General features: G+C 36.0%; 1 pseudogene; it reads right to left on the bottom strand.

Annotated features, from left to right (window-relative positions):
• LOC126694255 (cytochrome P450 CYP82D47-like) lies at nt 1-26,749 on the bottom strand (annotated as a pseudogene).

Here is a 26,749-nt window from a genome sequence, read left to right as displayed (position 1 = left end):
TTATGCATATACTTGAGCATGAAGGCGTGGAGTGAGATGGACTTCAAGTGGGGTGGCTTTCTGGTTGCTAAGCCCGACTTTCTCTGTCATGTCCACAGGTTCATTCGAAGGGCTTGCAATTTTGAAATTATGCAACAAGGTAGCAAGTGTGAGTTGTGTAACTTGTAGGGCAAATGAAATACCAGAGCATATTCTTCTACCACTACCAAATGGTATCAATTCAAAATTCTGGCCCCTAATGTCAACATGCTTGTGGGATGTAAGGAATCTTTCTGGCTGAAATTCACTAGGATCCTCCCACGCATTTGGGTCTTGTTGGAGTTTAGGAAGATGAACTCTCTATTTTTTGTGACCATTCTTCTTCATTGTTTTTGCTTTCTTTGTTTTTAGGATTTGCATTACATAACATTTATGCATTTCATGCTAGGTTGTTTTTGTTAATTCTTTTTAAAAGAAAAAACATAAAAAAAGGAAGGAAAAATGTGTTTTGCATTATTTTTCTTGGATTTGAAATCGAGGTTGGCCATATTATCTTTACATAACATGTTTATATACCTTGATTAACTTGGTTGAGTTTATTTTAGTGCACCTTGCTAGTCTTAGCTTTGAAGTGCATGTTATGTGGGAGTTGTCTATAGTTTTTGATCACATGATCTTGATCTTGAAGTCACATGCTTTTGATTGTAAGGACTAAAAAATCCTAAGAGAAAGGCATAAATAACCATTTCACCACTATTTATTAGCCAAACATGAACACTTTAATGCATATCATATGATTTTGTGCTCGAGAAAGTGTAGCACATGCACAAAAAAAAAAACATAAGGTCACTACAACAAAATGCATTTTTAGTGACGAAATTTAGTGAGGAAATATTTTTCATCGCTAAAAGCTAACATATAGCGACAAAATTTAAATTTCGTCACTAATTATAAAAAAATAAATAATGTTTAGCGACAAAAATACAATTTCGTTGCTAAAAAGTAAGGCACCAAATAAAAACCTAGGGCACGAAACTTTTTTGATCTATGGTGATGAAACTATTCATCGCTAAAAATATAATCTTTAGTGATAAAAGGTTTTCATCACCGAAAATTTGCTAGGAATATATTTTGTGATGAAACTGGATTTGTCACTTAAGACACCTTTTAGCAACGAAATAGTTCGTCACTAAAAGCGTGGTGGAATATTTTTGGTGAAGAAACCAAATTCCTCATAGAAAATAACCTTTAGTGAACGAAAGAACTAAATGTTATTTGCTTGCTGAAACAATTTTAGTGACGAATCTAGTTTCGTCGCTAAAGATAGCCTTCAGTGACGAATCCAGTTTCGTCACTAATGCGTCAAGTTAGGGTTTTTATTAGCCAAACTCTTTTTTTTTTTCAAGCCGCCTCTCATCAATCCCTCTCTCTCTCTATCTTCGGTCCTCTCTCTTCTGCCCTCACCTCACCACCACCATGCTGGAACTCCCTCACCTTGCCATCTCGTTGTCCGCCCTCCCTCACTTCGCCACCACGTCATCGGCCCTCCCTCACTTTGCCACCACCATGTCGGAGCTCCCTCAACTTGCCACTACGCCGCTGGTCCTCCCTCACCTCACCACAGCCTGGCCAGCTTTACACTTCACAATCTTCTCTCTCTCTCTCCTTCATTCTCTCTCAAGGTATCTTCTCCAAACTCTATCTCACATCTACTTCAGATTTAGATTTCTCTCTCTCAATTTAGGTTTAGATCTATGAGTTTCTCTTCCTAGATTTGCTGATTTTAGGTGCTGAATTTTTTTTTTGTTTAATTTATTGTTTAATCAACTTTAAATTCTAGCTCTTTCTCTGTTTCTATGTTTAAAGCTTTTGTGTTAATATTTTGAAAGATTGATGATATTATGGTCAATTGGAAGTTTATTCATGTATTATAATATGTCTAGTATGTGTATATTAAATTTCATATGAAAATACCATCGTTTGATAATTGTTTGTGAATTTACAAGAAAATGTTGCAAAACTGTCACTGTGTCAGATTCGGTGTTTAAGCATGATAAATTATGTATTAAATTTTATATGGTGAATTAGGATGCTAGGAGTAGTTTTTATGAATTTTAAGACACATATGGTTGTAATGGAAGTGGTCTCACAGCATTTGGATTAATATAAAAATAATGATTTAATTTCTAAGTTGCATGAAATTCTGTCAGGACAGATTTGAGCATGTTGTATTGTATGATTTTTAATAAATCATAACTTTATGCTTTGACTCTGAAATTGATATGGATTTAGTAGACATCTAGAGGAGTGGCTCTGTAAAATTTCATGAGAATAGATGTGTTTAGATAGCCCATTTATATGTTACAAATGAGACATATGCTACTAAAAAGAGCAATAAACAGTAAATGATAACTCTGACTTTGAGGATTTAATTCTAAAGTTAGGGTGAATGTTTTGAGCTATAATTTAATATGCTTATCATTTGGTATGTCTGGATCATAGATAAATTTTGTATAACTTGGCTTGAGCATAGTAAGTAAAATTTATTTAAATACTTTAAAAAAACTCTATATTGTGATGTTGATTATTGTTTTTGTGGTGGGTTGTTGTGTTGGAGCAAGCGGGTGACTTGCATGGTGTTATAAGGTGGTTTAAATTCATATTAGGAGTGTTTTTAATTTCTTGCAAATGTGAATGGACCTTGTTGATTATATGTGAAGAATAGTACTTTATTCAATTTCAATATTTGTAAGCATTGTACTTGTGATGTTTGTGATTGGTTTTGCAGTGGATTGTTGTGTTGAAGCAAGTGGATGGCTTGCATGGTGTTATAAGGTAGTTTAAATTCATATTAAGAGTTTTTTTAGTTTCTTACAAATGTGAATGGATCTTGTTGATTAGATGTGATGAATGGTACTTTAATTGATTTCAATATTTGTAAACACTCTCTACTTGTGATGTTTGTGATTGGCTTTATGGTAGGTTATTGTGTTGGAGCAAGCGGATGGTTTGCATAGTGTTATAAGGTAGTTTAAATTTATATTGGGAGTGTTTTTAATTTCTTGCAAATGTGAATGAGCCTTATTGATTAGATGTGATGAAATTTAATCACACACTAATAAAATTAAACATTTAAATAGTTTCGTCATTGCTTATTACTAATTAATATCACTTGTTGTATGCCATTATAGACGAATAGATTGTTTTTATATTTGTGCAGATTTCTTATTGGTGGCTTTTAGAGGATTTACTTTTGACATTACTTGAAGACATATGAGGACATTTTCCATTGGTTCTAATTATATTATGCTACACTTTTTGTATTGTTATAAAACATCTTGAGTTATTGTATGTGTTGCAAACAATTATTGTATGGAAGGAGTCTGAACTGAATACTTGTTTTATTTTTTACTTGTGGAATGTATGGATCGATTTTTTATAAATGTGTTGTTGAAATAAATGTGTTATTCAAATGTGAGGTTTTAATAATGTAATGAAAAGTTACAAGCTAATATCAAAATTATGAAAAAAATAAAAACAAAAAATAAGTTTTAGCGACAAATTTTTCATCACAAATATAGCAACAAAAAATTGTTTTAGTAACGAAATATTTTGTCACTAAATGTAGCAGAATTTTATAAGAAATGGTTTTAGTGATGAAAATTTTTGTCGCTATATGTGCCAGGATTTTCTTAAAAATAGTTTTAGTGACGAACTTTTTCATCAGTTTATGTACCCAAAAATAGTTTTAGTGACAAAATTGTTTGTCACTAAATATGATTTAATAAACTAAAATGTTTTTCGTGACGAAATATTTTCGTCACTAAATAGTGTTTTTAGCGAGGAAAACATTTAGCGAGAAAACGTTTTTGTCACTAAGTTATTTTTTATTTTATTTTTTATTTTTTTATAAAACAAATCAGACTTTTAGGGACGAAATTTTTCGTCACCAAGACTTTTAGCGATGGGGTTTCAGCAATGAAATGAGTTTCTTCGCTAAAGGATCTTAGCGATGAAAAACTGGACTTTTAGTGACGAATTTTTTCATCACTGAAAATACATTTGTTTTAGTGGGTGTAGCCTCGGCTTATAATAATAAAATTGGTTTGTACATTATTGGAATATAATAAAATTCAAATTGAAATAAAATTGGTGTGTACATTATGAGGCAAAACAAGAAACTTACATGATCGCAACCTTGTTTTCTAGGAGATGTGAGAGTTATATGATGTAACTCTTTAGGTGATAGTCACTTTCAAACTTATGTGATGAATTTTATAGAAATTGTGATTGATCACTATTTACTTATCACCTTACATGTATCTCAAGCTATTCTAGTTGTACACACTACACAAGTTATTTTTTGCTAAACTTAGTACATGATATTGTGTGTGATCTTGTTGTGGCCATCCAAGATTAAAAGTTCCTTGATTTTAGTGCAAAATGTGTTTAAAATTTGAGATCTAAGGACAAATTGATTGAAAACCTTGTTTTTGGAAGATCTGGGTTAAATTCAAGGGTTTTTGAAAAAAATTTCATCTCATACTCATGCATTCTTTTCATAAAATATTGTGCTTTGAGGAGTTTTTGCATTAAAATGCTTTGTTTTTCAAAAAATTGGTTTTTCCAAATTTTCAATCGATCGAACTTGTTGCTCGACCGATCGAAATTGCGATAAAATACTTGGTTTGAATTTGCCTGGCTCGATCGTTGCTCGATTGATGCTGGATCGATTGAATGTGATTTTCGATTGATCGAATCTAATTTTCGACCGATAGAAAATTGTTCAGAGAGTTTTTTAAAACAAGCTTTTTCATGTGTTCTTCACATTTTCAAACTTTTCAAAAAGCTTTTCTCTCTCTCTCTTAGACCGATCCAGATTCAAGTCAAATTTTTTGTCATTTTCCTTCCAAATTTTTCTCAAGGTTTTTGTCTTCTAGTGCCGGTAAGACCTTTTTACCCTTTCTTTTTTAGTTTATTCACTTTTTTCATGCATTTTTAGGAAATTTTTCTAACCTATAGGAATTTGGAGTTTCTGTTTTTTGAGTTGGTTTCTGTCCAAATTGATCAATGGGTTTTTGTTCTAAGATGATGTACACATGTTTACCATGCTTAAATTTGATTAATTTGGTGATTTGAGAACAATTTGAAATCCTAGGGCTTGTAACTACACGAATTTGGGGATTTTGTTCAATTGGGCTTAATTTGGTAAAATTGACTTGTGAAATTGATTGATTATGTCATTAAATGATGATTTGTATCTAGTGTAATGATTAATTACTCAATTTGGTTAAATTTTTTGAAAGTGGATTTTCAAAATTTGGGGTTTTTTGTTATAAACTCTATATTCAAATCAAATTCTTGGTTTAAGAAGTAAAATTGAACTGTTCTCAATGCATTAGAGCATGCATCATTTGTTAATTCTGTTCATACATCATATAGATTGATATTTTCAATTGTTGTTTTCTCTTTAACTCTGTCTGATGCAGTTTGCCCTTGGTTTTCTTTGTGTTTCTTTCTTTGGTTTCTTTTTTGTCTTTCCTTTCCTTTCCTTAGCATCATGGTTCGGAAGACTAGAGCCCATAGGACAACCACCTCCTTTTCTACTCCAGCCTTTGAGAGTGATAGGTTTCGATCTAAGAAAAACCAAGAAACCTATAAGAAGCTGAACATCTTTAGATCAGTTTGGGCTGAGAGGAAGGCAGTGTTAGATGAGCTAGATTCGGAAATTAGGAGGAACTTTGAGCGTAAGGGTTGGTTTTGTTGGATATTGATCATCCTCCTCCGGCTACCTTGATTAGAGAGTTCTACTCGAACCTCTCTGTCCATTCCAATGATTCCAATACTCAATATGTAATGAGTTGTGAAAGTTCAAAAACGTGTACAAAAACACTTTTGAACGTTTAGACTCCCAAAAACCAATTTAATCAACACATGCAATATGTTAAACAACTAGTGTGCGGAAACTTAACATATGCTATAACATGGAATTGATTAAACAACTATCTAAGCCACATCAAAATAAACCACAGCAGATTAATGTAAAGGCAGAGATAGAGAGGAAGGAAGATGCAAACACAGCGATAACACCAGATATGTTATCGAAGAGGAAACCGAAGACCTCGGCGAAAAACCTCTCCGCCGCCCTCCAAGCGGTAATCAATCCACTAGAAAATACAGTTGGGATACAAGGACAGCAATAGACCCTCCAAGCCTAATCTACCCAATGCACCTAAGCCCTCCAAGCTTCTTGCTCCAACGAGGTTGCGCCGAACCTTTTTCTTTTCTAGCTTTCCGGATTCCGCTACTACACCGTAGCATCAACCAATGAATATTGGCTCCTTCCTAACTGCTTCCCAGAACTCCAAACGTCTGTCTCACAGAGATGATAATGGTGAGAACCAGGTTTGGTATAAAGGCCTCTCAAGGATTTGACAATGGAGAGGAAGAGAGTGAGGGAATTTGATGAGACTCTACGGTAGAGATTGTGGGTGAAACAATCTGGTTTTTCTTTAGGGTTTCTCTCTCAAAATTCTCTCTGGAAGCTCTCTTTCAATCGTGGGTTAAAAGGGTATTTATACTGAAAAGGAGTGGAATGCGAAACGTCAGGTTTTTCCAAAACAGGGGTGGCTCGCAGCTTGACCTCGCGGCTTGACTAAGTCACGAGTTCCAGTCGCGAGTTAACCGTATGACCAGTTGTCCTGTTTTGTCCTGTAGTGCTCCAGCTAGCATGACTGTTCATCTTCCAGCATGCTTGGCACGTGTGCATCTTCTGGCGGGTTGAAGCCGCGAGTCCAGTCGCGAGTCCCAGCCGCGACACTCTGTTTTCTTGCACACTCTTGAGCAATCTTCACACTATCTCACTCACTACCCTTACAACAATCCCACCTAAATACAGGGTTACTAAATGCTGAATTACAAGCAAATTTGGCACGGAATAAAGCCAATTAGATGGTTGAATAAATTCAACCTTACAATCTCCCCCTTTGGCTATTCCGTGACAAAACCCTAAAACAGACTCTAGACTTAACATGTGAGTTGGGAACAGTTGATCAAAACTCACTCACACCTAATTCTAGAAGCTGTGAAGCACTTGAATCATATGAACATAAACTCCTGAAACACAACAATACACCATGATCATTGTAAGCAGAAAATTATAAATGCATATGAAACAGGCAATATAAGATCAAGCATAAGATGGAGTTAATGAACAAACCAAGGCTTGATCAACCAAGTGAACACCACAAGGTAGTGATCACAGTGTTCATTCACACTTGGAATGAACACAAGGACATACAAGTTAACAAGCACAAGGCAAGACACTTGTATGTACAACACTCAACCAATGCATAGCACACAAGGCATATGCATCTAGGAACAATCCTACAAGGGCACAAGAGTGACAGTACAACAATCATAATGCAGAACATTTAGATTAAAGTACTGATTTCAACATAGCATAAAGGCTGCACTTAAGCATGGTACATACCACAAGGCCTACAAACTATGCATACAACATAAACCCTCAAAGCTTACAAAAGCATATGGGTACAAACCAACAAATACCTGAATAACATCATCAAACATATATAAAAGTTTATCCAAGAGTATATGAAAAGAGTTAGAAACAGTTATACACCAAAACCCAGTGTATTAAAACCATAAAAACCATAAAAACACTAAGTACTCCCCCTCAACAAATTACTCCCCCTCAAGAGCTGCTTTTCTGCTTCAATTATCAATGAACTTTCTCCCCCTTTTTGACATGGAATGGCCAAAGGGTCACTGGTCATGCTGAGTTGTGAAGCTGTCAAGTGTAGCAGCCAAGACATCAATTTGGTCTTGCATGGCTCTCATCCTGTCAGAATGCTCGGTCTGGACTGCCCTGATCCCATCAAGCCTTTCCAGAATGATCTGGAAAGCATCTGGAGGTGCATCTGCAGAAGTTGAAGCTCTGGACCTCTTGCCACTCCTCCTTGGTGTTGAGGTGGATGCATGCCCTGCTGCCTCTACATCAGTCTCCATTGGGACTTCCTCTCCTTCATCACCTTCATCTTCGTCTCCTGGAAGCCTAACACTGATCCTTTTGCAGGTAAGTTTGTTGATTGCAGAGGGTGTGGACATGTGACTGATGTCTTGAGGAATTGGAACACCCTTCCTTCGAAATATCCTCATTAGGAGACTGGGAAAGATCAGTTTTGGTCTGGATGTTGTTCTTGTCTCATCCACAATGATGTCAAAGATGTGGGAACTTATATCTATGAAGTTCTTCTCTTTGAGATCCATCAGAAAAATTGCTCTAGCACAATTGATTGTGGTCAACTTCTTAATAGGATAAAGGTTAAACATCATGATTATGGTTAGAACCCTCATGTCCACTGGAAAGGCAGTGGTATTCAAACACTTCCCTTCTCTCTGCCCACCTATCCTCTGTTGAACTGTTTCAATAGAGACACTCCTATCCTTGAAATTGATAAACTCCTCATCATCCAAACCCTCAAGCCCTAGTACATCATCTATGACATGTGCATCCAAAATGAATTCTTTCCCTCTAACCCAGCAATTTAACTCATTCTCCTTTATCACAGCATTTGAATAAAATTCTCTAATCAGGGGTTCACACACCAAAGGGAAATCACTCAAAAGTTTGTCCCATCCTCTTCCTTCAAAACAACTGGGAATAAAAGTTTGCCTTAAATCTTCCAAATCCACAAATCTCTCTTGAATGATTCCTGCATTCAAGAAGTTATCCTTGTATCTCTCAAAATGGTGAACTGACCTAAACAATCTAGGATCCATCTTAAGTCTTTTGTCAGCCCTTTTAGCAGTAGATTTCTTCTTCTGGGGTGAAGGAGCCATCTGTGAACAATCAGAAAAGGCCACAACAACATATAACAATATATGTGCATAACCAGTCAGTACCATGTAGTTAACAGAGAGAGATAACAATCAAACAAGTGAACTTCAAACACTTAAACAGCAAGCAATTTAGTTCAAACATATGGATAAACCAAGCCTAGGATAGGAAACACATGAACAACATGGTGAAGCTATCCTGAAGGCAAATAAATGACATTGAGGCAGATTATGGAAAATGATATGACATACACACAATATATTGAGCCTAACAGAATCTTCCCACAGATTAACAATCTAAGACATGCAAATCTAGCAAGGGAAAACTCACAACCTCAAACAGAACCAAGAGTAACATCAACAACTCCAAGTTCAGATTGAAATGAAAGAAATACTTAGCTAAGCACAAGAGCAATAGGAATAAGACTATCATTAACACAACCTATATCAACAACATCCACACGCAAAGCAAGAACAAGAAGCAGAGACCGAAACTCAAACCCATTTCAAACACACAATCAAATGCGAAAAATCAAGGGTAAAAGCACAAAATCAAGTAGAAAAGAGTGAAAAACAGAAAACCCATACCTGGAACTCGACGATTTTGGGCTGTAAGAATGCAACACAAGAGATTGGAAAAAGGGAGCACGGAGTGTTTGGGAGGGAGAGAGTTTAGAGAGAAGATGAACAATCACAAAAATTCGAGGGAAAAACTGAAAAAGTTTAAAAACTGCTCCAGTTTCTGCAAAACACGCGATTTTCGTGACTGGTTCAAGTCGCCACACAGTCGCCAGCTCAAGCCGCCAAAGCACACAAGAGGAAAATTTTGAAAAAATTTTTCTAAGTGTTTTTCGCGACTGGAAGGTCTACCCGCGAGTGAGTCGCGAGCTGAGCCGCGAAAATCTCTGAGTGAATCTCGCGACTGGACCTTCCACTCGCGAACAAGTTGCCAAAACTGACCAGCGAAGATGCGACTGAGGCTCGCGACTTGACACACCCGCGACTGAGCCGCCAAAACAGGGCAAAACTGTATTTTTGAAATTTTCAGATTTTTCAGCAAAACACTTTCCAAAAAACACCTAAAACACTCAAAAATCTTTTTGTGCTTGAATTAACAAAGATTGAGCATGTGAAAACACATTTTATCAAGTACAATCACACAAATGAATATGGCATTTATCAAACATAAACTTGTGTGTTGTGTGTGGATATCAACAATGAAATAGTCCTTTGTCTAATGTGAAGCTTCAATGATCAATTCAACCAAGGCATACACAATTAGTACTAGATCATGTGACCAATCTCAATTATAGAAATATGAATATATGACTTCCCACACAACTTGATAACATAACTAGGAGCCTTTCATTTGACTCCACTTTCAGCCATAACATTTGATCTTTTGAGGCAATCATCTCTCATTGTGAGAGGGATAGACAACACTTTTCTTTGAAGAACAGGCCTTTGGCCTTTTTGAAAGAAATTTCACTTTTGATATAAGGTCGCTTACCCTTTTTCCTAGTCAAATACTAGAATGTGCGACAGGCTTTTGCAGCTCAATATCTCTTTTCATTTGGAGATTTACATTTAGTGAGCTCTTTTTAGCAAAACAAAAAATAAAAAATGGGAAGAGATATAGACACAAGACTATGCATGTTTCAAGATCAACATAACCATTCACTAATCATTCATGACAAGTTTGAAGATCTATTTACAACAATCACATAGATTTCAAGATTTTTCCCATAGTGATACGAGTGCATGAAGACAAGCAATGCTCGACAATGCACAAAGCCATTAGCACAAAGGTACACGGCAAAACGAGTTTTAAGACAAAACTCAACAAAGTCAATCAAGCTTTTTGATTTTCAACTTTTTATGTAATTTTTGGATTTTTGACTCAAGAAACAAAAAGATTGATAAAACACAATTAAGAAAAATTCACAAACAAACAAACAAAATCAAAAGCAACAAGCATACCGAACAAACATAGTCACAAAGCATAGGAAGTATTAATGCATGGACATGTTGTAATGCTTATGCATGAGTACCCCTTTTCACCCACACGGCACTTGCGTTTGGGGTGATTTCCTTAAAGGATTGGGTACGGGAGTTAGGGCTTTCAAACCTTCGTGAGAAGCTTTCCAAGCAGTTGGTGAATGCACCAATCGTCTTCATCACGTCCATCATTCTGGGATCTCCATTTTGCTCTCTAGGTTGATCCCCTGCCCAAGTTCTCCTATCAGTTCTTGGTCCTCCTGACCTTTGAGGAGTAGCACTGTTCTTTGCTCTCAGCTTTTGGCAATTCGGTCGAGTGTGCCCTTGAAGTCCGCAATAATGGCACACATACATTCCTCTAGGACCTCTTTGTGGTTGAGGACGTGACTTGGCACGAGACTCAGACCTGCCCATAGACTGATTCCGATGATTCAGCATCCGTTGGTCCACCACATTCTTCTTTTTCTCCACCTCGAGGTTCACACTCGTAGAGTCAGCTACAACTGGATCTTTGGACTTCACAAACTTCACTTCTTTAGTGACATTTCCAGTTGAGCTACTTCCTCCGGTATATCCCAGTCCAGATTTGTCTGAGAAGCTCTTTTGAGATGATATAACATCATCAAGCTTCTTGGTGGTGACCCTCTCTATTTTTGCATTTGCTTGAACAACCTCATTCTCAAGGAATCTCACTTTAGTGTAGGCTTCGGACAGCTCACCATTAAGAGTTTCAATCTCGCATTTGGCCTCCCTATACCGGATTAGGAGACTTTTGTAGTCTTCCTCAGCCTTCTTCATCTTTCTCACAGCAGCCTTGGCTACCCTTGTGTATTCACCTGATTTCTCCAAAAGTGAGTTGTAATTTTCTTGAAGAGTTGCTGTGCTTTCTTCTTCTTCAGCTTCAGATTCTTCAGCAATTCCTAGTGAGTCATCCTCACTATGTTCTCCAAGGTCTTGAACAAGCAAATTCAATTCATCCGAAGACTCAACATGAGCAATAGTTATGAAAGCTGAGTAGTTCCCTTCTCCATCACAGCTCTCTTCAGATTCTGAGTCGGACGAGTCTGAATCACTCAAGGTCGTGGCATACACCTTGCCTTTTGATTTCAAATAGTTAGGACATTCCCTCTTGAAGTGTCCATGCCCGTTGCATTCAAAACAAGTAACACCTTGTGTGGATTGGGATTCTTTTCCATCTTTCCTTTGGAAATCCCTCTTCTCCCTTCCAGAATTTTGGAATTTTCTCTTATCATCAAATTTTCCATTGTTTTTGAATTTCAAAAACTTCTTGAAATTTTTAACAAGATAGGCTACATCCTTGTCCATCATATCTTCTCCCGAAGAGCCTTGATCTTCCACCTTTTCATTAACAGTCTTTAGAGCAATGGATTTACCCTTCCGTTGATTTGGCAGCGACATTTCATAGGTTTGTAGAGAACCAACCAGCTCCTGAACCTTGATGTCGTCAAGATCCTTGCTCTCTTCAATGGCTGTTACTTTGGCACGGAAGCTTTCCGGCAATGATCGAAGGATCTTCCTTACAATCTTAGAATCCTCCATCTTCTCCCCCAAGTTAAACTTGCTGACAACCACTTCATTTAACTTCCTATAGAACGAGTCGAAAGACTCATCCTCACTCATCTTGAGCTCCTCAAACCGAGTGGTCAGCATTTGTAACTTGGTATCTTTCACCTTCTTCGTGCCTTCATAAGTTGTTTCCAGAATCTCCCATGCATCTTTGGCAATAATAATGTGAGAAATCCTGTGAAATTCATCTGGAGACACACCACAGAAAATAGCATTTAGTGCTTTACTGTTAGCATTAGATGCAGTAAGTGCTGCCTTATCCCATGTGGATTTGGCTGCTTCAGGTTTGGTCCAACCCATCTCAACAGCATCCCACACGGATTCATCAATAGAGCATAAAAAGGCTCTCATACGAACCTTCCAAAATGCATAATTACTTCCATCAAAATATGGAGGTGCATTAAGGGATTGAGACCTATCCATCTCAAAAAGAAAGGGAGTCAAGGATCACACAATGGTAATAAAACCAAACAGATGTGTACCCGCTCTGATACCAATTGAAAGTTCAAAAACGTGTACAAAAACACTTTTGAACGTTTAGACTCCCAAAAACCAATTTAATCAACACATGCAATATGTTAAACAACTAGTGTGCGGAAACTTAACATATGCTATAACATGGAATTGATTAAACAACTATCTAAGCCACATCAAAATAAACCACAGCAGATTAATGTAAAGGCAGAGATAGAGAGGAAGGAAGATGCAAACACAGCGATAACACCAGATATGTTATCGAAGAGGAAACCGAAGACCTCGGCGAAAAACCTCTCCGCCGCCCTTCAAGCGGTAATCAATCCACTAGAAAATACAGTTGGGATACAAGGACAGCAATAGACCCTCCAAGCCTAATCTACCCAATGCACCTAAGCCCTCCAAGCTTCTTGCTCCAACGAGGTTGCGCCGAACCTTTTTCTTTTCTAGCTTTCCGGATTCCGCTACTACACCGTAGCATCAACCAATGAATATTGGCTCCTTCCTAACTGCTTCCCAGAACTCCAAACGTCTGTCTCACAGAGATGATAATGGTGAGAACCAGGTTTGGTATAAAGGCCTTTCAAGGATTTGACAATGGAGAGGAAGAGAGTGAGGGAATTTGATGAGACTCTAAGGTAGAGATTGTGGGTGAAACAATCTGGTTTTTCTTTAGGGTTTCTCTCTCAAAATTCTCTCTGGAAGCTCTCTTTCAATCGTGGGTTAAAAGGGTATTTATATTGAAAAGGAGTGGAATGCGAAATGTCAGGTTTTTCCAAAACAGGGGTGGCTCGCGGCTTGACCTCGCGGCTTGACTAAGTCGCGAGTTCCAGTCGCGAGTTAACCGTATGGCCAGTTGTCCTGTTTTGTCCTGTAGTGCTCCAGCTAGCATGACTGTTCATCTTCCAGCATGCTTGGCACGTGTGCATCTTCTGGCGGGTTGAAGCCGCGAGTCCAGTCGCGAGTCCCAGCCGCGACACTCTGTTTTCTTGCACACTCTTGAGCAATCTTCACACTATCTCACTCACTACCCTTACAACAATCCCACCTAAATACAGGGTTACTAAATGCTGAATTACAAGCAAATTTGGCACGGAATAAAGCCAATTAGATGGTTGAATAAATTCAACCTTACAAGTTGGATACGGGGTGAAGAGTATGTCATTACTCCTTTACTAGTGGCTTCTGCTCTTAGGATGCCTAAGGTATAGTAACCTATGTACCTTTATGATGTGACCCCTCCTCTAGATGACATTACGTCATATCTCACCGGTACTTCCATTTAGTGGGGTACTGATCCAAGGATTACCTCTCATGAGTTGACCGAGATTCATTACTTGTTTTTCTGAATTTCTTGTCATTTCATCTAGCCCATCTCTCACTTGCACACCATTCCTATTGAGAGATGTACATTTTTGTATGCCTTTGTGACAGATGCTTCTATGAGTTTTCCTACTCTTTTCATTCGATCCTTGGTTGAGGTTCATAGGAGTAGTTCTACTGCACATGGTCTTTTCTTCCCTATTTTTATTCATAGGATTTTGTTACATTTAGGATTAGAGGATTTTCCTGTATCTGAGCCCGTACACATTATAGCTCCCATAGGTGTCACCTTCCTTAGGCAGAGAGCTGCTTAGATGAGAGCTATCTCTAAACGCCCTCATGTAGAGTCTTCTTCAGGTGTTGCACCTCCTCCTCCTCCTCCTTCTTTAGATGATCCCACTGCTGAGGAGTATGTTGATCTGATGGTCGTTGTTGATCCTCCACCTTTTACTTCGGGTGATTCTCGCATTTGGAGTATGTTGAACACTATTATGACCATTCAGGTGGCTCATGATCAGCTTTTGGTGGATGTGCTTATGAAGCTTTAGCCCCGCGTGCGGATTTGGCGAGCATAGATGATCTCCTCCACCATCTCCTTTCGATGATGAGTCTTGATTGCCTTTTGGCAATTTGTCACAAAAAGGGAAAGTACATATGGATGGAGATAGGGAGAGATTTTGAGTTTTTGGAGCTTTATATTGTATCTAGGTGCTTCATGAGGTGTTTAATTTTTGGCTCTTGATGTATTTATTTTTATGTGATGTATATGTTAGGGGGAGATATTATGTTTTTTATTTCTATTTCTTGTTTCACATTGTGCTACATTGGCTATTGATCTATATTATGAGGTTATTCATGATATATGTCTTCTATTTTCTGTTTTGTGAAATCAAGAATTTATTTTGTTTTTACTTGTATTTTCCACACGCGTGTTTATGTGTTTGTTGAGTGTTACAGGAATATACAAGTTGATTCAATCATGCTGCTGTCCACACTAGCAACATATAGAAAGTAGTTAGGTTGAATTGTTTTTAGGTCTATTATAATAATGGGCTGTTTTTGTAACTTTGAGCATTTTGTTTTATTATGTGTTTTGTCACGGATTGCCAAAGGGGGAGTTTATTAGGTTCTAAGGATTTAGGATCTAAATGTTTTATAACTTCAATATGTAATGTTGGCAAACCATGATCAAAACTTAGAGTCTAGATTTAGGCTGCTCAAAGTATGTTTATTGTGAAGTTGGAATCGAGTAATTGCAGAAAATTATTGTTCACTTTTTGCAAGGCTTAATCGATCGAAAATTAGACTCGATCGATTGAACCTCGTGCAAAATGTTTTTCTATAGAATTTTCCAACTCAGCCCAAGCCCATATGACGTGTAGAGTTTTATATTTTGCCTTTAGTATAAAAGGAAAAACCCTAGCCATGTTTTTATGGTTGTTGATATGTTGTGTGTGTGAATCTCTTGTAAGATCTAGAGATGTTTGCCTTCATACATACTTAGGGTTATCAATATCAAGATTGATGTTGAAAGCTTGGTGATCACTTCAGTTGCTGCATAAAAAGCTTAAAGAAAAACACAAGTGGGAGTACTTGTGGTTGTTATGAATCCAAGAAAGAAGTAGTCCGTGGACTCAGAGCTGTCACGTGGTCGTGATAGTAAATTTTCTACTTGAGGTAGCAATAGGATATTAGTGGTCTAAGTCGCTATTGTAAAACTTCAATTCTTTTATAGTGGATTTGTTTTACCTTGAGGATAGCTAGGTTAAATCTTCCCTAGGTTTTTTACCAGTTTAGTTTTGTTGGGTTATCATATGTTGTGTTCTTTATTTTTTGCATTGTTTACATGATATGATTTACTTGTGTTAACCTAGATTTGAATAATTTACCTAAGTAATCACTTGGCTAAATCACTATGTTAATCAACTTGTGTTTTAAGGGGTCTAGAAACGTATAAGAATGAAAAAGATTATAGAAGACCTGGCTTGAGCTTGGAAAACACTTAGACAGACTCTTATAAATGCCAATTATAAGCCCCAAAAAGCATCCTTCTCTTCTTCCATTTGTGTCCCCAAACCCAAAATCTTCATGATCCAACACCACAAGTAGAGCAACCAATAAGGAAAAACTCATAAAAATCCAAAAATTCAATCAACTAAGCAAAGAATATGTGAAAGAAATTAATTTTTCCCTTAACAGAGAAAGTCTGTAATCCAATGTGAGGGAGAGAGGCCTAGTGATTTCCACAGTCTCACTCTCACTGACTCCTCTGCTCGCTTCACTTTCCCTCACCTCCTCTATGTTGGAAAAAAAAAAATTCTCAGCAAAATGCACCGTTTAAAGTTTTTCCTTTTTCTCACCCAAATACACCGTTTTGGTACAACACTTGAATAATCCAAAATTACTGTAGATAAGTGCATTGGCTCTTTTTATATATTTGTAAAAGTAGATATATTTTCCTTCCTGCTGCCATGGAAAGAAGTACATAAAGAAGCTACACCAAGAGTGTTACACTTAGCTTTGATACGAAGAAATAATTAAGAAATCCATATAGGCACAAAAAGAGAAAGACAGTGATAACGGAGAGTTATGCTCAACCAAATGATAATACTCAAATAAATAGTCTTGATTTGAAGTTCCGCATCTCCTCCACACACACACACATATACATATAATCTTAAAAACATAACCACCCACATAGTTAATTCAACTCCTAACAAGTTTACAAGTTCTCAAAAATCTTCTATCTAAATCTATATAATATCTAAAAATTGAAATTTAACATCTATTGTCTATGATACACGGACACGGCAAAATGGGCAAAGCACCCGCGTTCGTTGCAGTGACGCGTGAGCGACGCCGCTACCTGCGCGTTGGTGCTGTGTTTGAGGTTTTTTTTTTTTTTTTTTTTTTTTTTTGGATTCATGCTGACTCGGATCGGATTCACACCGACTCGGCTTTGATTCACGCCGATTCGGCCAGAATTGGGACGTATTGGCTGAATTGGATCGTATCGATCAGCGGCCAAAATAGGTCGAAATCGGCCTTATTAATCATGCCGGAACAGCCAAAATTTTCTTTGAATAAGGCCCAAATTAAACATCCTAAATTTGTCATTCCTCAATTTTATTTTGAATATTTGTTGCTTCTTTTGTGTTTTGTGTTTCTTTCCTTCTTTCTTTGTTTTGTGAACCAAGGAAATATAATGTGTTTTTTAAGAATATTTTGATAGTAAAAATATATAGAAAATATAAATAAAAATATTTTTAACAATTTTTTAATCACCACACTCGCACCCTACTTTTTCAAAAATTGCCGAGTCTCGTACCCGCACCAAAATCCGGAAATGCACCCGTACTTCATAGTCTATTGTTACTGCATTCTTATTGAGCCACATGAACGTAACATTTCGGTTCACTTTGGCCCAATTCAGTTTACTTGGTCCACTTCAGTCTAGTCTGGTCACATTCACTTCATTTCAGTCCCATTAGGTCCATTCCGTCCATTTTAGTCCACTTTGGTCAATTCGATCCATTTTTATATCTCTCTTAGAGTAGAAGAGAGTGCCTCTATACATTATAAAGTCCTAGATGTTAGATCAAGTTTGTAAAGCTAAAATTTCATACTATAAGAGTCCTTAACAAAAAGATGCTATAAATTAATCTACATATTTTTTTTCCTTTCATTTCCAGTTTAATTTTTTTTACCATAAGTTGAAGACTTGGCTTTTGTTTATTTTTGTGAGATGTTATGTCATACCTTAAGGCAACAATTTTTTTTTGCCTATGACCTTGTTATCTAAATGTTAGTCTATCTCTCTTAAAAGGCTGAATCTTTTGTTTTGTTCAATTTTTGAGTGATTACTTTTTTAGATAAATTTTGGCTTTGAGAATTTTTTTTTTCTACTAATAGAGTAGAGTCACACTCAAAAGCTGTTGGTCGATAAGTGATTTTATTTTACTTTTGTTAATATTGTTGATAGTAATTTGTTTAGATGTTGAACTATGCGGTTTTGATGAGGTCCTTTTTGTGTGGATCCTTTTGGATGAAGAAATTTGTGGTTTTGGTGGGAAAAGTATTCAGAGTAATTGTTTTTAAAGTATTCTATAGTGGCACTTAATCAGACAAAAACAATAATTAGTTAAACAAAAATAATTGGAAGTGACATATTTTGTTTTTGCAATTGGATTTTAATTAATTATTTTAAAAAAATTATAATGTTGCATATAGAAGATTTTGTGTTTTTATCTAGGTATGTAAACACAAATATAACTTATTAATAATAATAAAACTTATTAATAATGTAAACACAAGTATAGTGAAACCTATTAATAATAATAAAAATAAGCTTGTATAAAAAAATAAGTTGAATAATAAATTAAATTAGAAAAAATATTTTTTTTCAAATAGACACTAAACCCATATAGCTTCTTAGCACACCACAGACACATGGTGCACGGCCCCACACACTATCACCAACTTCACTAAGAGCACCCACAGTAGGTGTGGTAAATGTGCCAAATGCCAAATATTTGGCACATTTACCACACCAAACTCAAAAAACACCAAATATCAGATGTGCTAAATCCTATCATTTTTACAACATGTGAACAGTATCGTTGCAAATTTGCAACGGTACGGAATGGTGTGGTATAAGTTTTAATCATTTTTTATTCTTTTACTCTCTCCTCTCTCTTCACTTTTCTTCCTCAGACATCATGCCTCTCCATTCTTTTCTTCTCAATCTCATTGTTTTTCTCTCTTTCTCTCAGACATCACCCTTAGTTTTTTCTTCTCACCCTTTTCTTCTTTCACTCCAATCTCTATTGCTGTGTTTTTTTTTTTTTTTTTTTTTTTTTTTTTTTTTTTTTTTTTTTTGCAGTGATTTGATACCCGATTCGGCAGTGGGTGGGTTGAGATGGTGATTGGAAGATCACTGGTGGTGGGTTGCGATGGTCAGATTCAGTGGTGGGTGGGTCGGCTAGTGATGGGCGAATCGGTGGTGGTGGGTTCTGTTGTGCGAAATCGGTGGTGCGAAATCAGTGAATGGGTTCTGAATCGGTGAATCGGTGGTGCGAAATCGGTGAATGGGTTCCGAATCAGCGAAATCGGTGGTGCGAAATCGGTGAATGGGTTCTGAATCAGCGAAATCAGTGGTGCGAAATCGGTAAATCGGTGAATGGGTTGTGGCCGCAACAATTTTTTTGGTGTTGTGGGTGGGTGGGTGGGTTGTGGGTTTTGTTGTTTTTCTGGTGGTTGTGGTAGCAACAATTTTTCTAGTTGTGGTTTTTATTTTATTTTATTTTATAAGGTGGTGTTGGTTTGTGCCGGTGGTGGCTGTCGGCGTTGTTGCAACGGAGGTGGTTGTACCGTTGTTGTTGATGATGATGATCGGGTTTGGGTTTGGGTTGATCGGCTTGGCTGATTTTGGTTGATTGGGTTTTGATTGTAGTGTTTTTTTTTTTTTTTTTTTTTTTTTTTTTTGGTGGGGTAGCAATGGCTGATATTGGTGGTCGGTGGTTGATCTGTGGGGTGGCCAGTGGTTGTGGGCTGTGGTGGTTGATCTGCCATGTGGGTTGTTGATGTTGCTGTTGTTGATGATAATGGGGGAGGGGATAATATATTATTTTAATGTGTAGTAAATATTATTTTAATGTATAGAATTAAATTATAAAACATCTGATAAATGAGATGTTATAAAATGATGTGGTAAAATAATAAAATAAGCATTTGGTGTTGTAAAATGGCATAATTTATACACCAGCTGTTACGGATGCTCTAAGACACAGCAACATGGCCCACTGCCCCACACATAGGTACTAAAGCCAAATTTTGTATCTCAAAAAAAAAAAAAAAAAAAAAAAATTTAATAAATATTTAAAGCTATAAAAAAGACCTGATTTATAATTTTTGGGCTCCAAAATTGTTGAACCGGCACATAACTAAAGTCAAGGCCTTTTTTTCTTTCTATTGTTCCTATCTATATATGTGTATCCCAACTCAAATATTTTATTTTGTCTTACATCGTTGTCATTTTAAATTTATAAGTTTGGACCATATATTTTTTATCAAAAAATCACCGCCAATGACCACAAACAGAAACGATGATGAAGGGTGTGGCAGTATTGGGGGCCATACTTGTTGAAGATTTTTGGCTTGATTTGAAGTTCCACATAACCTCCCCCATAGTTAATACAATTCTTAACAGTTAAGAAACATAACTCATATATAAGTCAAATGCCAAATTACAAGACACATAAAATGACAAAAAAAACTACCTTCAAAAAAAGAACTAACAAGACAAATGCAAATTACAAGTCACACGTAATATGACTTGACAAATTGTTAGGATTTGAGTGAATGGATTTGATCTATCTAGCTGGATTTATGGTCGGCTGGTCCTCCAAATGGAAGAGAGAAAGAAAACAGAAAGAGAAAAGAACAGAGAAGGAAAACAAAGAAAGAGAAAGCAAATTTGGAAACATTCTTCTTATTATTCTCTTCTGTACTGCTTTTCCTTTAATACCCCTTGACAAATGCAACCCGTGTCTAGTACCCTTCCAACTAACCCTTACTCCAACTAAACCCAATTCCTAACTAACTCCTAACTAATTGAGTTGCCACCCTGTTACAGCTTGCACATTACAATACCAGCAATTATAAACCACACTATACAATGCTAATCAACTAATACACGTGCACAATTGCTTGTAGTCATGCTAGAAAGTAGCAAGTGTGAGTTGCATAACTTGCAAGGCAAATGAGATCCCATGGCACATTCTTCTACCACTACCAAATGGTATCAATTCAAAATTTTGGCCTCTAACATCAACATCCTTGTGAGTTGTAAGAAATCTTTCAGGTCGAAATTCACTAGGATTCACCCACACATTTGGGTCTCGATGGAGTTTTGGAAGATTAACAATAAGTAGTGTGCCTACTAGGACGTGGTAACCAACCAAGGTACAGTATTCCATTGACTCGTGTGGCAATAGGAGTGGTGCAGCAAGGTATAAACGCATTGTTTCTTTGAGGATAGCTTGGAGACATACCAAAATTTTCATATCTGATTCCTTCACTTGCCTTTCTCTACAGATATGGATGTCTAATTCTTCTTGAACTTTTGTTAAGGTCTCAGGGTTGCTAAGAAGCAAAGAGAGAGCCAATGTCAATGTTATTGTTGATGTGTCTGAAGCCGCTGAGACAAGGACCTTCAAAAGTAACATAATATGAATTGGAGGTTAGAATGTTAGATGGTCGGCTAAAGCTTTAAGCTTTCTAGCCATGGTCCAAGAATCAAATTCAATAGCAGCAAGAATTCAGATTGCTTTAAGAATTCAAAACTTATGCTATTTGATTATATATGGTTTAATATTTGACAAGAAAATGAAATGCCTTCAAGTTTAGGATTTAAATAAACCATTATGCACAAGATAATTATCATGAAATTGTTTGAACCTTTTAATTCTGTAACATTAAGTTCCAAATCCACGTTGAATTTTATGTGAGATAGATGTGGTAAATGCTTCTTACGTGGGGAATATAAATATTCAACACTACTTTTTGTGATGTATTTATGCTCCATTAATTGTGGTACGTCATATGCTTGATTTTATTATATTTCATTTTAAACTTCAATTATTTTATAAAACAATGTAAAAACAATATATGATAAGTTGTGATTCATAAAATATAAAGTGGAATACAAAAAGTAATATAGAGAATTTGTATTTCTTATATGAGCCATGTGTTTATCTATCTAATAAATTTAATTGGTACTCTTGGAAGTCAATACAAATTCAATAGAGCAGTGTTTATTACACAAATTATTTTATACAATTTTACAAACACAAAAAAAAAAAAAAAAGTTATAATTTCAGTTTTTTTTTTTTTTTTTTTCACCTGTTAAAAATTGTCTTAAATAACGTGTGTGTAACAAGTTATAACCTAATTCAAAATATGTAGCAAATGAGATTTTGGAAATATATTATACTATGTGGGAATTAATAGGGTTATCAAAAGCTTACCAAGCATGTAGCTTTGATGATTGTATCAACATCATAACGGGAAGTCTCATCATCATCGGTGACAATATATAGCATTACATCCATAAAATCTTGGTAATCGTTCACCCCACCAGAAATTTTCCTCTGCTTATGCTCCTTTAGCCATTCTTCAGTCACATCATACAATTCTTTTGCAGTTTTCTTCATAGCTTTCTCGCTCCCCCCTATGTCAAACCACCTTAGATATGGTAGTGCATCTAAGACCACAAACTTTCCACTCAAATCTATAGTCTCTCTCAATGCCTTTAGGCACTGATCATTTCTATCATTCTCAACCTTGGTCATAGCCTTACCAAATCGTTGTCCAACATATAACGTTTAGGGTTGTGTACCCAAGCCATCTCTCCATCTCCAATAACACCTTGTTGTTTTTGACCAATAGCTTATGTGTGTATTGGGATAATGCTTATTTTGCTTAAAATTGAAAATTGAAAACTGAAAACAATAAAAAAAAAATATTTCGGTTACTGTTTATTAATGAAATCAATATTCATTTGCCAGTTTGCACTGTTCATTTACGTGTGTGGAGGAGAAAAAAAGAGGGAAAAAAAATAAAGAAACGTGTGGATGAAAAATAAAATAAAGAGATAAGGGAAAATAAAATAAAGAATAAGAAATTAAAATTGAGAAATGCTTATGCAATATTTTCACAATGCTTTCACAACAAATTTTAAGTAGTGGGTTGTTACTAGCTAATACTGGTGAGAAAAAAATAATTTAAGTCGTGTGTTCAAATTAAAATCAATAACAATTTACCACATATGACTTGTGAAAATATTGTAAAAATGTTTAGAACGAAACACTTCTTATTAAAATTAGATGATTCTACGACTCATTATATCATTGCTACAAGTGCTCCACTAAATTTGTTAAAAAAAAAAATCATTGGAAAATTTTAAAATATTACTGTTGGGAGATTTAAAATATATAGTATTTGAGAATTTGAAAATTATAGTGAATGAAGGAAGATTGAAAAAAAAATAGTAAAAAAAGAATGAAGAAATAATATTTAAATGGGATAGAGAAATGCTAGAGAATATGTTGGAAAGTGTATTTGAAAAAGTAGGTAGGTAAAAGGTGAAATTAACTGTTTACTCTTCAAACGATATAAAAATTTGAAGAAACTGTTAGAGATGCTCTTATGTACCCAAAGATCTTCTCTTGTCTTACCTCATTTCAGCTTGCTTGTCAGCTTGTTGCTTTATTTGTTTGAGCGTGAAGTCAAGGATTTTGACAGAAAAATAGAAGAGAAGGTCATTTAGTGGAGGACTCAAAACTGCATGCAAGCTTATTGAGAAGGTCTTGCTTTTCCCATATACGTAGAATAGAGAACGATTCTACACATGCCCTAGGCCCCAGCAAGATTAGAGAGGGAAATAGAAGTGTAAGGTTGAAATTTTATCAACCATCTTGTTGGCTTTATTCCATGCCAAATTTGCTTGTATTTTAGCAAATAGTAACCCTGTATTTAGATGGGAATCATGTAAGGGTAGTGTGTGAGAGAGTGTGAAGAAATGCTCAAGATTGTGCAAAGAAGCAGGGACTCGTGACTAGATCTCGCAGGTGGCTCACGGCTTGCAAGCCGCCAGAAGTTGCACACGTGCCAAGCATGTCAGAAGTTGAAGCATCATGCCAGCTGTTGCACTACAGGACAAAAGTCCTAGGCTGGCCAGGCCGTTAGCTCGCGACTTGAACTCGCGACTTAGTCCATTCGCGAGACCAAGTCACCAGATCACCCTGTTTGGGAAAAATTGACTCTTTGCATTCCTTTCTCACCCCACTATATATAGACCCTTATTCCCACGAAATAAAGAGAGCTTCCAGAGAGAATTTTGAGAGAGAAACCCTAGAGAAAAACAAGATTGACTCATCCACAATCTTTACATAGAGATTCTTCAAATTCATCTACTATCTTCCTCTCCATTGTTACATCCTTGAGAGGCAGATTACCAAAACCTTTTCTCACCATACCTATATCTGTGAGAAGGCCATTTGGTGTTTGGAAAGCAGTTAAGAAGGGACCAATTTCATATTGGTTGATGCTATGGTCAAATAGTGAAATCCGGTAAGCTAAAGAAGAAATAGGTTCGGTGTAACCTTGTTGGAGTAGGAGCTTGGAGAGCTTAGGTACATTGGTTAGATTATGCTTGGAGGGTCTTCTGCTATTCATGTATCCCCACTACATTCTTTAGTGGATTATTTACCGCTTGGAGGGCGGCGGAGAGGTTTTACGCTGAGGGCTTCAATTTCCTCTTCGATAGCACATCGTTATGTTGTCCTTGTGTTTGCATCTCTCTTCCCTTAATCTTTGCTATTTAATTTCTACTGTGGATGTGATTTTATTTGGTTTAGATTGTTCATCAATTCTGTATTAAGCTTTTGTTCATATTCCGCACATTAATTGTTTGATATTAAGCTTGAATTGATAATTTGTTAATTGGGTCTAAATGTTCATAGTGTTTTATACACTAATTGAACTTTCAAGAAGGATCAAACATTGGGCTAGAAACTATACCAAACAATCAAATCTACCTTTATTCTAGGAAAAATAAAATAAAATAAAATCCAAAAAATGTAGAGTAGGCTTTTGCAAAAAAAGTTTAGAAACATCTGCAATTGGGTATGAAATGAGAACATTTATCCTTTTTTTATTATTATTTTTAAAGCTGATGCATGGTTCTATATAATGGATTAGTTTGTATGATGGATCCAAGAAAATAAGTTTGGCAAATTACAACTTATAACTTATCTACCTGTGGTTTGGTCGAAATTTAAATTACTTACCCATGATTTGAAATTTGACACTTTACCTATTTGAGGTTAGCTCAGATAGATTTTTATAACCTATCTCTGTTAAAAACTCAGCTAAATATATAATTTTGCTCCACTTTTATGTCTCTCTCCTCAAAAAATACAAAAAAAATAAAAATACAAGATCAAATAAGATAAAATAAATAAAATAAAAATCTAACAGAACTTGCATTATGAGATTTCAAACCACAGATAGGCAACTTAAATTTTAGTCAAATCTTAAACGGGTAAAATATCAAATTTTAAATTATAGGTAGGCAATTTAAATTTCAGCTAAACTATAGGTGAGTAAGTTGTAATTTGCTCAAATAAGTTAGAAACCTGTCGAGTTTTTCAATTAACTTCTTCTCAATTTTTTAACTTCTGTCTCAATTTTCTTTATTATATCATAAATATCAATAATTGTTATTATCATATTAAAGGTTCAAGATCCATCTTACCTCGTCAGTAAAATGAAATTGGATAAAATATCATTTGGTAGGCATAAAATTTCTCTTTTACAAATGTAGTTGTTACTATCACTTTGATTATGATCGAAATACTTCACCTAATGCTATATTGATGTGGCTCAATAAGAATGTAACAACAATAAATACTACGTTTCAACTTTCGATAATATATAAATTCCGTTGTCTGTTTTGTATATTAGAAAATTGTAGTTGTAGAGTTTTCTCTTTGCCAACAATAAATGAGTTTGTTTGCAAACAAGTGTTTCAAGCTTCCATGAATGAGTTTGTTAGTGTGTTCTAATAAACTTCCAGCTTTCTAATTATAAATAAGAAAGAAAAAATATTCAAACCTGTACCAGACTTGAATGAATGGTATTAACACATGAAAATAAATCAATTCTAGGTTGATATCACATCTGGAAACTTTAGGACCCGTTTGGTAGGGGAGTTTGAGTAAAGTTGTTTGTAGTTTTTTGAAATACGTGTGAGTGAAAAAGTGTGTAACGTTGTTTAAAAACTGAAAATGAGTTGTTTAACAACTCTACCAAACGCACCCTTATTGTTTAGAGATAAAGAATTTTGATATGATAGATATTATTACTATAAATATGATAGGATTTAAACCTTTTTTTTTTGTATAGGAAACTGAGTTCATTAAGATGAAATTGAAGTACAACAAGGCAACTAAACTACAAAGGGTACAATTTAGGCACATTCTAGTTGGGGGAGATGTTGAACCATAGGAGGATTAATCCATTTCCAAACCTGATAAGTACCATTACATCAAGCATAACTAGCTAGCTCATGAGCTACCTTGTTGTATTCCTATTCCCTTTTCAACTGCTGAATTTTCCAACAATTGAAGGTCTCAAGGATGCTATTAATCCCCGGATGCAGATGGCCAAGACTGCCATTTGTATTCCCAGCTTGAATATCTTGGACAACCATAAGAGCATCTGATTCTATATAAATCTGTGACAGCTCTAGCTCCTTAGCCAAGAGCACTCCATTCTCAACCGCTAATATCTCCGTCTCTTTGTTGGAATGTTGGTTAGGGAGAGTCTTGCACATTGCTGCTATGGTGTCGCCCTTTCTATCCCTTATGACTACCCCAATACTAGACAATTTGCCATCAGCTGAGGTAGCTCCATCTACATTTATTTTGAACACACCTGGAGGTGGGCCTTTCCACCCTAAAACCAT

Source organism: Quercus robur, chromosome 2, assembly GCF_932294415.1.
Source record: "Quercus robur chromosome 2, dhQueRobu3.1, whole genome shotgun sequence".
Taxonomy (NCBI): domain Eukaryota; kingdom Viridiplantae; phylum Streptophyta; class Magnoliopsida; order Fagales; family Fagaceae; genus Quercus; species Quercus robur.
The sequence above is the reverse complement of the archived record's forward strand: the minus strand, read 5'-3'. Positions and strand labels throughout refer to the sequence as shown.